This window comes from Choloepus didactylus, chromosome 2 (assembly GCF_015220235.1).
Source record: "Choloepus didactylus isolate mChoDid1 chromosome 2, mChoDid1.pri, whole genome shotgun sequence".
Lineage (NCBI taxonomy): Eukaryota > Metazoa > Chordata > Mammalia > Pilosa > Megalonychidae > Choloepus > Choloepus didactylus.
Genome location: NC_051308.1, coordinates 64,275,782 through 64,290,515, shown reverse-complemented (window position 1 = coordinate 64,290,515; position 14,734 = coordinate 64,275,782). Strand labels below are relative to the sequence as shown.

At 36.5% G+C, this 14,734-nt stretch overlaps 1 protein-coding gene and 1 pseudogene across 1 annotated transcript in view; both read left to right on the top strand.

Annotated features, from left to right (window-relative positions):
- LOC119511807 (complement factor H-like) overlaps positions 1–14,734 on the top strand; it is a 237,720-nt gene that overhangs the window by 159,548 nt on the left and 63,438 nt on the right.
- On the top strand, positions 5,942–7,199 carry LOC119526190 (annotated as a pseudogene).

The following is a 14,734-nucleotide window of genomic DNA, read 5'->3' as shown; positions in this document are numbered from 1 at the left end:
TCTGATTCATACATTGATTTCTCTTCATTTGGAGGAGTATCACTGAAGCCTCATCTTTATATGTACTGGTCTTTCCCTTATTAAATGTTTTATTCTTTATTTTCTTTCCATGTGTTCTAGTTTGCTAATGCTGCAGAATGCAAAACACCAGAGATGGATTGGCTTTTATAAAAAGGGGGTTTATTTGGCTACACAGTTACAGTCTTAAGGCCATAAAGTGTCCAAGGTAACACATCAGCAATCGGGTGCCTTCACTGGAGGATGGCCAATGGCGTCTGGAAAACCTCTGTTAGCTGGGAAGGCACGTGGCTGGCGTCTACTCCAAAGTTCTGGTTTCAGAATGGCTTTCTCCCAGGACATTCCTCTCTAGCAAGCTTGCTCTTCTTCAAAACGTCACCCACAGCTGCACTGAGTTCCTTCTCTTTGAGTCAGCCCATTTATATGGCTCCACTGACCAAGGCCCACCCTGAATGGGTGGGGCCATGCCTTGATAGGAATATCTCATCAGAGCCATCACCCACAGCCTGGTGGGGCACATTCCAAACAAATCTAATCAGCACCAAAGCGTCTGCCCCACAAGGCTACATCAAAGATAATGGGGTTTGGGGGACACAATACATTCAAACTAGCACACCATGTATGCATAAGTTATGCTCAATTATATCTGTCATGCCTAAAAACATCATCCTTCCCTTTGAAGGAACTGCTAACTAACAGATAATTAATATTGGAAATACAATATTACTATAAAAGTGGAGAAAACAATTGGTGACCAATTATACATGCATTAACTAGTTAATGCATGCATCATTATGTGTTTATTTATTTAATCATTTGTTTATGTGCTATAAATATAGCAATTTTAAGGATTAAATAAATTTTAAAACTATATATAAATATATATATATATACATATATACAACTTCTGCAATAACAGTTTATAACAGGCTCACCCTTCTACAAATAATAATTACAAATCCAACATGAAATATAAAACTTAGCAGCTTGAATGGGCATAAGCAAGGAGAAATTAGCTGTTCAACTCTTGAAAGAATCAAATCAAACTATGAGACCCTTATTTATCCAGTTTTTCAACTGATAAGGCTTAGGTGAGAAGCAGGAATCTTATCTCAATGCGCAAAGCAGGCCTGAATCTGGGGCTGGCAGAACAGTTGTCAGTTTAGAAGGGGAATGCATGAAGAAAGGGAGGTCCATTAGTGAAGCCACAAAATAGCTACCTATCAGCTCCCTTTCAATTATTTAGTGTCTCTTCACTGAGGATGTTTGACTTGAAAACTCCAAGCAGATCATTTGAAAAGAAAATTATTGTAAGGCTGGAAAAAGTGAAAAATTCAACTAAATGTCCAGTGTGGAGAGAAAGAGATTGGAGTTCAAAGCCAGTATACACTGGCAAATTCATCACCTGTTCTACTGAAATAGAGAACAGATGTTTTGGGAGTAATTAGCAGATCACAGAAGTTGACTATGAACTGTTCACTTGGACTAAGATAAACTGAAATAGACCAACCCTAATAAAACAGAAAGCCAAAACCTTAATAGAATAATAAAATTCTACCAGGAATATTACTTCCTTCTAGAAGAAAAGTAAATATTTTCCAGATGAATAGATCAAAGTCTATAATCTCTACAATATATTATTCATGTAACAATAACCTTTAAAATATAACCAAAAAATATAAGCAAGGAAGAAATTGTAAAATTTAACCTTCAAAGCTGGAAACAGGATACGGTGGAAGCTCCTATTCTCACAAAGGAGCAATTTGTAAATGTAAGGACTGCAAACATATGAAAATGCTAAGTTTTCACATTGCCTCCTAGCTTCTGAAGAAAACAGGAAAACAGGGAATAATTAAATTACTGAAGTACTCCAAAGGTGTTACATGATATGTAAATATAAAGTTTGCACGTTTTACAAATGCCACCTGGGTCCTGAAGAAAACAGGAAAATACTAAATTGATTGCCTTTGCCTCTCATGGGTTTAGCCAAATAAAAAATCATTGGGAGAGTGCCCCAAACCTCCTAGATGTAGATAGCCTTTTGTCTGTCACTCTTGTTGCATGTTAATTCAATGATTAGTTCTCTTTGTCTCTGAACCTGGGTATAAAACCCAATTAAAAAGACACTCAGAGATACAGATTTGGGATAATTTCCCTTGTCTTCCTGTTGGCTTAAATTAAACCATCTTTTCCTCTTCACCTGGGTTCGGTGTAACATCTATTAGCCATGCTGAGCCACAGACACATATTTGAGAAGTGCCCCTTCTTCATTCACAATGTACAATAAAATCTTGCTAGGCATGCAAAGAAGAAGAAGAAAAATGTGTCACTAGAAACAGGTCCAAAGAGAACCAAATGAAAAATAAGCAGGTAAAACATATACTTAAAATATAGGAGAAAAACTATTGGAAATTAGGGGAAATACACATACATATATATGAATAATTTCTGAAGAGATGTATAATTTGATAAAAGAATGAAACTTCAATCCTAGAACTGAAAATACAGCATCCAATTGTTATATTTAACAATGGAGAAAATTCACAGCTGAATGTACAATGCAAAAAATGTCATCAATGGGCTTTAAAATAATGTAACAGGCATTCTCCAAAATGAAACAGAGAGAAAAAGATGATTGAAAGAATTAATAAAGTCTTAACAACTTTTGAAGTAGTATCATATGGTCCTCATATGTGTATTTGTCATTCCACAAGAAGATGAAAGGCAAAGATTGTGGCAGATAAACCAACTGAGTAATTTTGGATAATGTTTCCAACTGCTGTCATGAAGTAAAGGAACCAAGAAGGCAAGATTGCACAACAGGGAGCACCAGGAATTGTTTTGTCCTCTATGCAAGGTAGTAAACTATCAAAAACTGTCTGAAACAATTATTTTGGGGGCATCAGAGACCAGAATTATACTATAAACTATCCATGGAAGAATAGAAAGAAGAGACTGATAAACTGAGATGAAATCTGTGAGTAGATCTCTCCAAGATGAAGAGGTTGACCATCACTACTGGCATTACCAGCTACCTCAGGAGCCACTCCATGGCTGGAAATAGATGTGTTCTCTTCCAGGAACAGGGGTGGGGAATATGGTTGGGCAGAGATTGTGGCTTCTGATTACAAATTTGTTCTGTTGGGTACCAGCTCCAGGCACAGCTAAATTTGCAACCCACCCAGGTCAGAAAGTACCTGGCACAACCTGTTTCAAATGGCTCCCAGCAGGGGAGGAAGTAGGGCATAGTGTGAGACACAGTAACCACTCATGGAAGTGGGATTCAGTGTGCTGAAGGATGACTTATTCCCAAGAAAAATGCTGGCAAGCCCACATAGTGTCTATGGCTTTAGATTAGCAAACTTGGAGTGCTGTATCCAGCTCTGAGAATGGCTATGGTTGTCACAAGCCAGGACAAAAATCTTCCGACATCCTTAATTTCAATCCCATCCCCACCAGGGATAGAATTGGGGCTGATTGAGAGACAGTAAATTCTAGGGGTGGCAGGGGCCAAGTTGCTGAAGGGAGGCACTTCCCCAAGACAAACGTGGGGCTGTGTCAATGCTGGACAGTGCCTGTGGCTTCTGATTAGTGAACACTGATGCTGAACTCTAGATCCCAGAATAGCTACACATTCAAACCACCCCTCACAGAAAGCAGCTGGCAATCTGCGTCAACCATGCCCTGGCAGGGGTGGAAGTGAGGCTGATTGAGAGACACTGTAACTTTTCAATGTGTCTTACCCCACCTCAAAAAAAAAAAAAAAAAAAAAAAAATCAAGGGCACTTTGCTCAGCGCAATTTTCAGCTATTGTAGGAGAATCAGACCCCAGGATCTGGGATACAAGATGTTTCAACCTGCCCCAGCCAAAGTGGCTTGTAGCCTCTGTCTCAACAATGCCAATGGCAGGGGCAGAGTCAGTTGAGAACTAAAGACACAGTACCACCTTCTGACTATGGAGAAATAGGTGACAGAAGAGCAGCATCAGCTTGCATTCCAGGAAAGCACAGAAGTTGTGAGAGGTCATAGAGAAGCTAGGCATCATCTGCATGTCCTCCCAAGGGCACTTTGGAACAGAGTTACACCACCTTCATGGATCCCTGGGCCTGTTTTCACTGGAAAAAAAATGACTTGTGAAGGTCCTTTCCAGGACATGCTCTTCCCACAATTAACACTCTAGGCAAAAGCAGGTAGAGACAACAAAAGGAGAGCTAAAGTCATGTAGAGGCAAATCTAAAACAATCAGAACAGATCATTCTGGGAGGAGGAACATGGGAAAAGAATTTTTCTCCTTGGGGTGAAACAATTTCACAAATAATGCAATCTCAAAAATAATATCATATATCTAGGGCAAGAGACAGGTGAATAATAGATGAAAATATTCTAAACACTTAATCACAATCTACCATAAATGTCTAAAATCAATTGAACCAGGTGTCAAAAAGAGCTTTAGCACAAAGCCTATCAACAAGAAATCCATAAGCTAGAGTAACTGATCTCCAGAATAAACTCACCAAGAAAACTAGATGCCCCAATAGCAGCAAACAAATAACAAGCCATATTAAGAAACAGGAATATGTGTACCAAAGGGGACAACCTAAAACTTCAGGCAAGATACAGGATTTGAAAGAACTAATCAATGATTTTTCAAAAAAATATCTCCTAAATCAATTCAAGGAGACAAAGGAAAATACAGCATAGATAAAGAATATTAGGAAGACACAGCATAAGCATAAACAAGCATTTGAAAGCTTGTAAAAAATAACAGAATTTATGTGAAAGAGAGACAAAACAGAAGAGATAAAGACTAATGAGAATGTGTAACACAATGAATCTAGTATTGGATGATGACTGTGATTAACAATACAAATTTAAAAATAGTTCTGTCATGAATTAGAACAAATGTATGCAAAACTATTACAAGCAGCAAATAATAGAGTATTAAAAGGGAAAATAAAGCTGTTGCAAACTATGGACTATATTTAACAGTAATGTCTTAGTATTCTTTCATCAATAGTAACAAATGTACCACATCTGTACTGGGGGAGGGGGGATAAGGGGTATTGGATGTTTTGGGTTTTGTTTTAAATTTTTATTTCCCTTTTTTGAGAGTGATGAAAATGTTTTAAAGTTGATTATGGTGATGAATGCACAACTATGGGATGAAACTGAGCCATTGATTGCATACTTTGGATGGATTGTATGGTGGGTGAATGTAAATTAATAAACTTAAAATAAAAATAAATAAATAAATCACAAACCTGTTAAGGGCTAGTATGAATGGGGGGAAAGAATATACTTGAGGCATACATCAGTATATTTGAAGAGGTAGAAGGAAGGACCAGTGAACTAGAGGATAGCACATCTAAAATCTTACAGGTAAAAAAAGAGGTAGAGAAAAGTATGGAAAAAATAAAACAGAGTCTCAGAGAATTGACAGACAGCACAAAGAAGACAAATACACAAGTCACAATTATCCCATAAGGATGAGAAAAAAGAAATGTGACAAAAAGTATTTTTTAGGGAGAAATGGCAGCAAATTTCCAGACTTTTATGAAAGACAAAGGGTATATAGCCAATAAGCATAGCAAACTCAAAAAGGAATAAATCATAATACAGTAGAACTACTCCAAGATACATATTAATACAAATGTCAAATATCAAAGACAAAGAGAGAATCTGAAAATGGCAAGAGAAAAGCAATTCATCACATACAAGAGATGCATGAGAAGACTATATTCCAATTTTGTATAAGAAACAATGGGGGCAAAAAAGCAGTGGAATGATATATTTAAGGTTCTTAAATAAAAAAAAAACTACCAGCCAAGAATTATTTTTCTGTCAAAACTATCCTTCAAAAATGAGGGAGAAAAGAGGCTCACGGAGAGCGCCGTCGAGTTGGGCTTGCTGGAGGCGCGTGGATCCGGCAGCTCCGTGGGCACAGACAAAGGAAAAAGTTGCGTTCTGGAAACTGAGCAGCTTCAAGCGGTCGGCAGTCCCAACGGGTCGGTGAAGGAGGTCCGCGGCGCCAGCGGGTGCCAGGCAGCTTTAAGAAAAATATAGAAAACTCTTCTGACTATACTGAATATAGCAAAAATTAAGTGACTTTCTACATTGCAAGTCATGGCACTACCATTCCTGAAGGACTTGGAAAAGTACAAAGACCTTGATGAAGATGAGCTCCTTGGCAATCTATCGGAAATAGAACTAAAACAACTGGAAACTTTTCTGGATGATCTTGACCCTGAGAATGCCCTTCTGCCTGCAGGGTTCCGGCAGAAGAACCAGACTTCAAAGTCTGCCACAGGGCCATTTGATAGAGAGCACCTCCTTTCATACCTGGAGAAGGAGGCACTGGAGCATAAGGACAGGGAAGACTATGTGCCCTACACTGGAGAAAAAAAAGGGAAAATATTTATCCCTAAACAGAAACCTGTACAGACTTTTACAGAAGAAAAGATATCTCTTGATCCAGAATTAGAAGAAGCTCTGACGAGTGCTTCTGATACAGAATTGTGTGATCTTGCAGCTATTCTTGGGATGCACAATTTGATAACAAATTCCCACTTCTGTAATATAGTGGGAAGCAGTAATGATGTCAACCAAGAACATTTTTCAAATGTGGTAAAAGGTGAAAAGATTCTTCCAGTATGTGATGAGCCACCAAACCCAACCAATGTTGAAGATAGTTTAAAGGGAATTAAAGAAAATGATGCTCGCCTTGTTGAAGTTAATTTGAATAATATAAAGAATATCCCAATTCCAACCCTAAAAGATTTTGCAAAGGCTTTGGAAACCAACACACATGTGAAATATTTCAGTCTTGCAGCTACCCGGAGCAATGACCCCATTGCTGTTGGTTTTGCAGATATGCTGAAAGTGAACAAAACTTTGAAGAGTTTAAATGTAGAGTCCAACTTTATTACAGGAGCTGGGATTCTAGCACTGATTGATGCTTTAAGAGATAATGAAACCCTGGCAGAGCTCAAGATCGACAATCAGAGGCAGCAGTTGGGGACGGCTGTAGAATTGGAAATGGCCAAGATGCTTGAGGAAAATACCAATATCCTTAAATTTGGGTATCAGTTTACACAGCAGGGGCCCCGAACCAGGGCAGCTGATGCTATAACAAAAACAATGACTTAGTTCGCAAGAGACGAGTCGAAGGAGACCATCAGTAAGTCTGCCAGGATATAGTCTTTGGAAGATTTCAAAAGATCACCAGTGCTTCATGTCTGTGATATCAGATGTAAAATTTGCCTGGGTAGAAGGGAAAAGACTGGAAATCTGTTGATCATTTTTAAAAAATTCTATGTATCTTTTTTCTAGTTTAAGTTGTTATCAGTTTCAAATTGTAAAATCAATAGTAGATAATTTTTGTATTGTGAAGCACTGTTTCTACTTTCTGCTAAAATCAATTTTAATTTAGCTTAATTGAATGGCTTATGATGATTCAGGTAAAAAAAAATACTATTATAAAAAAAGTTTCAGCAGTCTTTTGTATAGAAGAATTTGAACATTTTGAGGACCAATCTTTTAAATCAAAAGGGACATTCCTATTTCTCTTTTAGGTATAAGTCACTTTAAAAAGCTTCCCTTATTCCGTGACCTATATATTTTTCCAGTTTTAGACTACATGAACTTGGAAAGGGTGTATTCTTTTCCTTCTGTTAAAAGAACAAAATGCCAGAATTTTAAAACAGATAACTTAAAATCTGGTCATCTAAGACCAAAAGCAGGTCTAAGAAAGAAAAAATGGTCTTCACTGCATTCTGGGTTACTGCAACATCTAGATATATTTTTAACAAAATCATTGGCTTTGTCGGGTTACATACTTTGTTTTTTATGTTCATTACAGTTTTTCATTTTAATAATGTGGGCATTATTAAATTTTTATGACATATAACAGTTAAAAAGCATCTGAGCAGAAAAACTAGTTTCTTTCCTGTAAAAAAGCATATGGGCAACTCTCAGTTATTTAGGGTAAAATTTTTAGGGTAAAATTTAAGAGCAAGGTATTGTTAAACACATCAAATCAAAGATAAATATGATGGAGTTCAAGTCTGAGGTGCTTACAAAACAATCATTTAAACTGATGGTTATTGTAAGTAAATTAGAAACTGGCACATGTATAAATTACTTAGTGTTGTACAGTATAGTAAGAATTTCCTATATGCAATGCAGAATTAGATAACCAGTATTTAACCACCACTACAAAATTTCCAACCAAGGTATTAAGGAAATCTATTATTCTTTATAAGTCAATTTGAATGTTTCATTTCATCTTATACCTTTTTATCCATAACAAAAGTAGCCTTCTTGGTGCTCAAAGTATTAAAGTGAAAAATTAAACAGTATTCAGTGGCAGGGAAACTGACATGAGTCTCTAGAATTGACACCTGTGATAGAGGATTTGGGCTTGTTTTCATGCCCTATGTCAAGGCAGCCCTTGAAGCACCAAAGGCAGAAATATTTACCACTAAAGAAGATAGGAAAGGAATCTGAGTAATCTGGCCTCAAAATTCAGGCCTGGCTGTATTGTTCACAGGGAGATTTTTCTAATGGGAAACAATCTGGTTTTGGAGAAGGGGGAGATAGTTTGTTCATTTTTAAAACTTTCTGACATTGAATTACAAAATTCCTGCTACTTTGGCCTGGGCTAGACTGTTTATCTAATGAACTAGGGAAGCTTCTTTGTAAAATGGTAACAAGCCTTCTTATCTGGTTTCCCTCATGAGAACTGTGGTGTTTTTTGTTGTTTTAAAATCAGTATCCAATGTTTTAAAGGGGCCAAAGATTAACTTTGCCTGTTCTCTTTCATTTTTAAGCCACTGATTTTTTTCAAGTTAGCAAGGCTGACTGGTACCAAAATCTGGCACCTCTTTACCTTTGAGTAACTTTTGGTATTTCTATCTTGCCCTAAAATTTTACAATAGAATAAATTAATTAGGCTCTTGAAATAGTCTTGATTATTAAACCAAAGATTTTCTAAGACAAAGTTTTGTAGTCTAACCAATTTAAGCTTATCTGGTTATCTAAAAGATTAATCTTTGTATCTTTAAACTGCTGTTTTTTGAAAGTTTTTAATTACTCATAAAACTTTATATGCATATTTGTCTGAAATTCAGATTTTTCTAGAATGTATGTATGAAATTGTATGTACCTAAAACTCAATATTAATGGTTAATATTGATATTATTAAAATTGATTTTGGTGCTATATACTTGTAGCTAAAGCCTAGAAGTCTACAGTATAGGTGAGATACATTTTCTATAGGTACCTGTCTTTTAAAAGACCAACTAAACATTTTATGTTAAATTAATAAATTGTTAAAGATTTCAAGGAGAGTTATCTTGGCCATAAAATTGCAAATTCTTGTTATTTGAGTGAAATAACCCTCATTCTTGCTTTGTGCAGTAGGTGCACTCTGGAAAAGTTACATGTAAATAGAACTTTGTAAATTGTTTTCCCATTGACCAAGTACCTGATGTGTTCTCATTTAAAAAGGGGAGTCCATGATATAATTAGTAAAAAATCACAAAAGAAAAAAAAATGTTTTGATAGAATGTTAATCATGTTCTAGTGTACATTATGTTTAACCCTTGCTGCCATTAAAATAAAATGAAAGAACTCAAAAAAAAAAAAAATGAGGGAGAACTGAAGGGGATGGGGCAAGATGGAGTGGTGAGGTGTAGAATTTAGATACTCCTCTAGACAGCTGGTAAATAGCCAGGAACTGTATGAAACAGCATTTTCAGGGACTTCTGTGACCAATCACACATAGTACACTAGTCTGGAATGGGTGGAATGGCTGAGATTGCAGTTAAACCTGTAAGATTCCCTGGACAGGGGTCTGGCACCTTTCATGCCCCCAGACACAGTGACTATCATGGAACTCTTTACAGAAAGCCTCAGATATTAGCAACTGGCCACAGGATACAGGCAACGGAAGGCTGAGATAGGACTAACAAACCCATGAAGCTAGTGGGGAACACATTTCTCTAAAGGGCATAACTTCCCCAAGAAAAGGGGGGTGTGGTCCAGCTTAAGTGGCAGGCCTCCTTCAAAGAACTCAGACTGAAGGGGCTAGATATCAGAAACCAGCTCAGTCAGCCACACTCCAACAAGGACAGAGTCTGTAGAAGAGTAAAGTCACCACACCTCTTTACACCTCACCTCTTTACTCTGACAGTGCAACCTGCTGGACAGGATAGGGAAAGCACAAAATATAGAGGTCTCACAAGAGGGCCTCATTCTCAGGGAAACCACATATCCTGCTATTAAAACCTGGGCCTCCCTGGACTGGAAAATCTGATTAGGGTAGACCATATCTGAGGAGACACTCTCACAAAAAGCTTACAGAGAAGCAGGGCAAGAAGCAGGAAACCAAGAGGTGAAAAATTCTCATAAACTAAATAGAAGCTAAGTTGGAGGTCTAAAACAAATTGAACTGAACACTAAAGGATAGAGACAAAGCTAACCAGCAGAAAACCCTAAGTAAAAGAGTGAAAATGAGCTCCAGAATAAATTATTAAAAAAATAAGATGCCTAGAAACAGTTTAAGTTAGTGAGCCACACTAGCAAATATGAAAATATGGAACAGCCAAGGAAAAAATTGATAGTTCAACTGAGATAAATGAGTTGAGACAACTAATTAAAGATGTTCAAACAAAACTCCTAAATCAATTAAAAAATCAATTTAATTAGCTGAGGGAAGATACGGCAAAAGATATGAAAGGTATAAAGTAGACAGTGGATGACCACAGAAAAGAATTCTTAAGCTTGAAAAAACAAAAGGCAGAACTTATGGGAATGAAAGGTACATTAGAAGAGATGGAAACCCAATGGAAGGATTTAAGAGTAGATTTGAACAGGCAGAAGAAAGGATCAGTGAACTGGAAGATAAGACAATGTATTAACACATACAAAAAAACAGATAGGGAAAAGAATGGAATAATACAAGCAGGGTCTTAGGGAGCTGAATGACAACATGAAGTGCACAAATATACATGTTGTGGGTGTCCCAGAAGGAGAAGAGAAGGGAAAAGGGACAGAAAGAATAATAGATGAAATAATCACTGAAAATTTCCCAACTCTTACAAAAGACATAAAATTACAGATTCAAGAAGTAGAGCATACCCCAAAGAGGACAGCGCATAAGATACCTACTCCAAGAAACTTACTGATCATATTGTCCAATGTCAAAGACAAAGAGAGAACCCTGAAAGCAGAAAGAGAAAAGTGATCCATCACATACAAGGGAAGCTCAATAAAATGATGTACAGATTTCTCTGCAGAGACCATGGAGGTGAGAAGTATGATATACTTAAGATACTGAAAGAGAAAAACTGCCATCCATGAAATCTATATATGGCAAAACTGTCCTTCAAAAATGAGAGAGAGTTTAATATATTTTCAGACAAACAGACACTGAGAGAATTTGTGAATCACATACCAGCCCTACAAGAAACACTAAAGGGTGTGCTGCAGGCTGATAGGAAAAGACAGGAGACAGAGGTTTGGATAAGAGTGTAGAAATGAAGACTATCAAGAAGGGTAAAAGGAGAAAGAGAAAAATCTAAAATATGACATATAAAATCCAAAAGACAAACTGGTAGAATAAATTACATCCCTTATGTTAATATAAATAAATATTAATGGATTAAACTCCCCAATAAAAGAACATAGATGGTCAGAATGGATTAAAAAACAGGACTCATCTATTAGATGTCTATAAAAAACTCACTTTAGACACAGGAACAAAAATAAGCTGAATGTGAAAGGTTGAAAAAAGATATTTCATGCAAACAACAGCCAGAAGAAAGTGGGAGTAGCTATTTAATATCAGACAAACTAAACTTCAAAAGTAAAACAATTAAGCAACTACAGGCAGCAGAGAGAGGTACAGACCAGAGACAGAACATGGTTCTCAGGTTTGTTAATTGGGATGTAAGAGTGACCTTTAAGAAAGCATAAGTAATTTACCTAATTGATTTACCTAATTAGGCCACTCTTATAACAAATATTTCTTCTGTTATTAAGAGAAACTATGTTCACTACCAAAAAAAATTGTTCTAGAAAGTAAAGTCAAAATAAATAAATAAATTTAAACGCTGCAATAGAGGAGGGAAAGAAGATGGTGGCATAGAGCAGAGAGGTTAGTTAGTCTTCCTGGAACAACTAATAAACTGCAAGGAACAAGTAGAAAATAATCAGGAGTAACTGAAGGGGAAAAAAACATGACCATCCAGTCATCATACACCACCTGAATTGGGAGGAATGCCCGAGTTTGTAGCATAAAATCTGTAAGTAAAAACTGGACCTGAGCCAGGAGCACCCTCCCCACATGTCCTGAAATGCAAAGCCTCCTGGTACAAATGTTTTTACATAAGGTAGAAAAAATGAATGTCAACACTGCAAGGGGTTAAAAAACGGGTGGGATTGGGGGAAAATACAATCATTGCAAACTAGAGACTAGAGTTATCAGAAACATTGTACTATGCTTCCTTTAATATAACATAGGCGATATACAAAAGCTAAATGCAGATGGGGGCACATAGGGGAAGTGCATGGGATTCAGCACTAGTGATGTTGTCTGACTCTTTATTCTATTTTAGTTTATTGCTATCTTGCCTTTTCTTGCTTCCTAGATGTCATGTTTTTTTTTCCTTTTTTCCTCTTTTTCTTCTTTTTTTTCTCTTGTTTCTCTCCCTGCTTTGACTCTTCCCCTCCTTTGTGGAAGAAATGAAGATGTCCTTATACAGATAATACTGATGGTGGTGAATACTTAAATAGGTGACTTTACAGGCAACCATTGATTGTTTACTTAGGATGGAATGTATGGTGTGTGAACAAAACTGTCTTAAAACAATGAGTTGGTGATGAAAACTTGGGGGTGTTATGTTGAGTGAAATAAGACAGATACACACGGACAAATATTGAGGGTCTCACTGATATGAACTAATTATAGCATGTAAACTCATAGACATGAAAGGTAAATTATCAGGATATAGAACAAGGCTGAAGAATGGGGAGCAGTTGCTTATTATGAGCAGAATGTTCACGTAGGGTGAACTTAAGCATTTGGAAATGGACAGAGGTGATGGGAGATCATTGTGAGAATAACTAACAGTGCTGAATGTTCTGTGAAGGTGGTGGAAAGGGGAAGCTCAGTCACATATGTCACAGAAAGGAAAGCTGGAGTATAAAAGTTGGGAATGTATAAAACAGTGAATCTTGTTGTGGACAATGTCCATGATTAACTGTGAAAATATTAGAAATCTCTCTCATGAACTAGAACAAATGTATGACACTATGACTAGAAGTTAATAATAGAGGGTCATATAGGAAAAATATATATACCTATTGCAAACTATATACTACAGTTAGTAGTATTTTAACATTCTTTCATCAACAGTCACAAATGTACTATGCCAATGCTATGTATCAATAATTAAGGGGGGAGGTAGGCATATGGGAGGATTTGAGTTTCCTTTTTTTGTGTGTCTTCATTTCTTTTCTGGAGTAATGAAAATATTCTAAAAATTGAAATCAAAATCTAACTGTGGTAGTGGATGCACAGCTGTATGTTGGTATCATGAACAAGTGATTGTACACTTTGGATCTTTGGAAAATTTTATGCTATGTGAAACAATCTCAATTTTAAATAATGGTAAAAAAAGCTTCAATAGCATAGATTTCTTAAAATGATCATTATTAAAATTCAGGAACAAAATTTTAAAACCAAAATTTTTACCAAAAGAAGGTAAAAAAATTAAAAGAGACAAAGAAGGGCACTATATATTAATAAAAGGGTCAAGTCATCAAAAAAACATAACAATCATAAATATTTATGAATCCAGCCAGATTGCCCCAAAATTCATGAGGCAAACACTAAGAACACTGAAAGGAGAAGTAGAGACCTCTACAAAAATAATTGGAGGTTTCAATACACTGCTCTCATCAACGGACAGAACATCTAGACAGAGGACAATAAGGAAACAGAGATGCTGAATTGCATGACAAAATAACTAGACTTGACAGACGTTTATATAACACTACAGCCAACAACAGCATTTTAATCAAGTACTCATGGAACAGTCTCTAGGATATACCACATGGTGCATCACAAGGCAAGTCTCAACAAATTTAAAAATATTGATATTACACAAAACACTATCTCTGATCAAAAAGAAGTGAAGTTGGAAATAAATAACAGGGAGAAGGTCATAAAATAAACAAATATATGGAAACTAAACAGCACACTCTTAGAAAACCAGTGGGAAAAGGAAGAAAAAGAAGAAAGAAGAAAGAAGAAAGAAGAAATACAAGAGAATAATAAGCCTCGGGGCAAGTGACAATAAAAAACACAACTTATCAAAATTTATGGGAGGCAGCAAAGGTGGTGCTGAGAGGGAAATTATTGCCCTAATGTTAAATTAAAAGAGAAGAGAGAGGAGAAATGAAGGAATTAGAAATAGCTGTTCACTGAGGATCTAGAGAAAAGAAACAGCAGACAGAACACTAACCCAAAGCAAACAGAAGGAAAAGAAATAAAAGGATTGGGGCAGGCAGAAAATAAATGAAACTGAGAACAGGAAATAAACAGAGGGAACAACAAAACCAGAAGTTGGTTCTGTGAGAAAATTCAATAAAATAGATGGGGACACTCAGGCAACAATGAGAGGAGAGGAGAGAGACAGACAGAGAGAGAGGA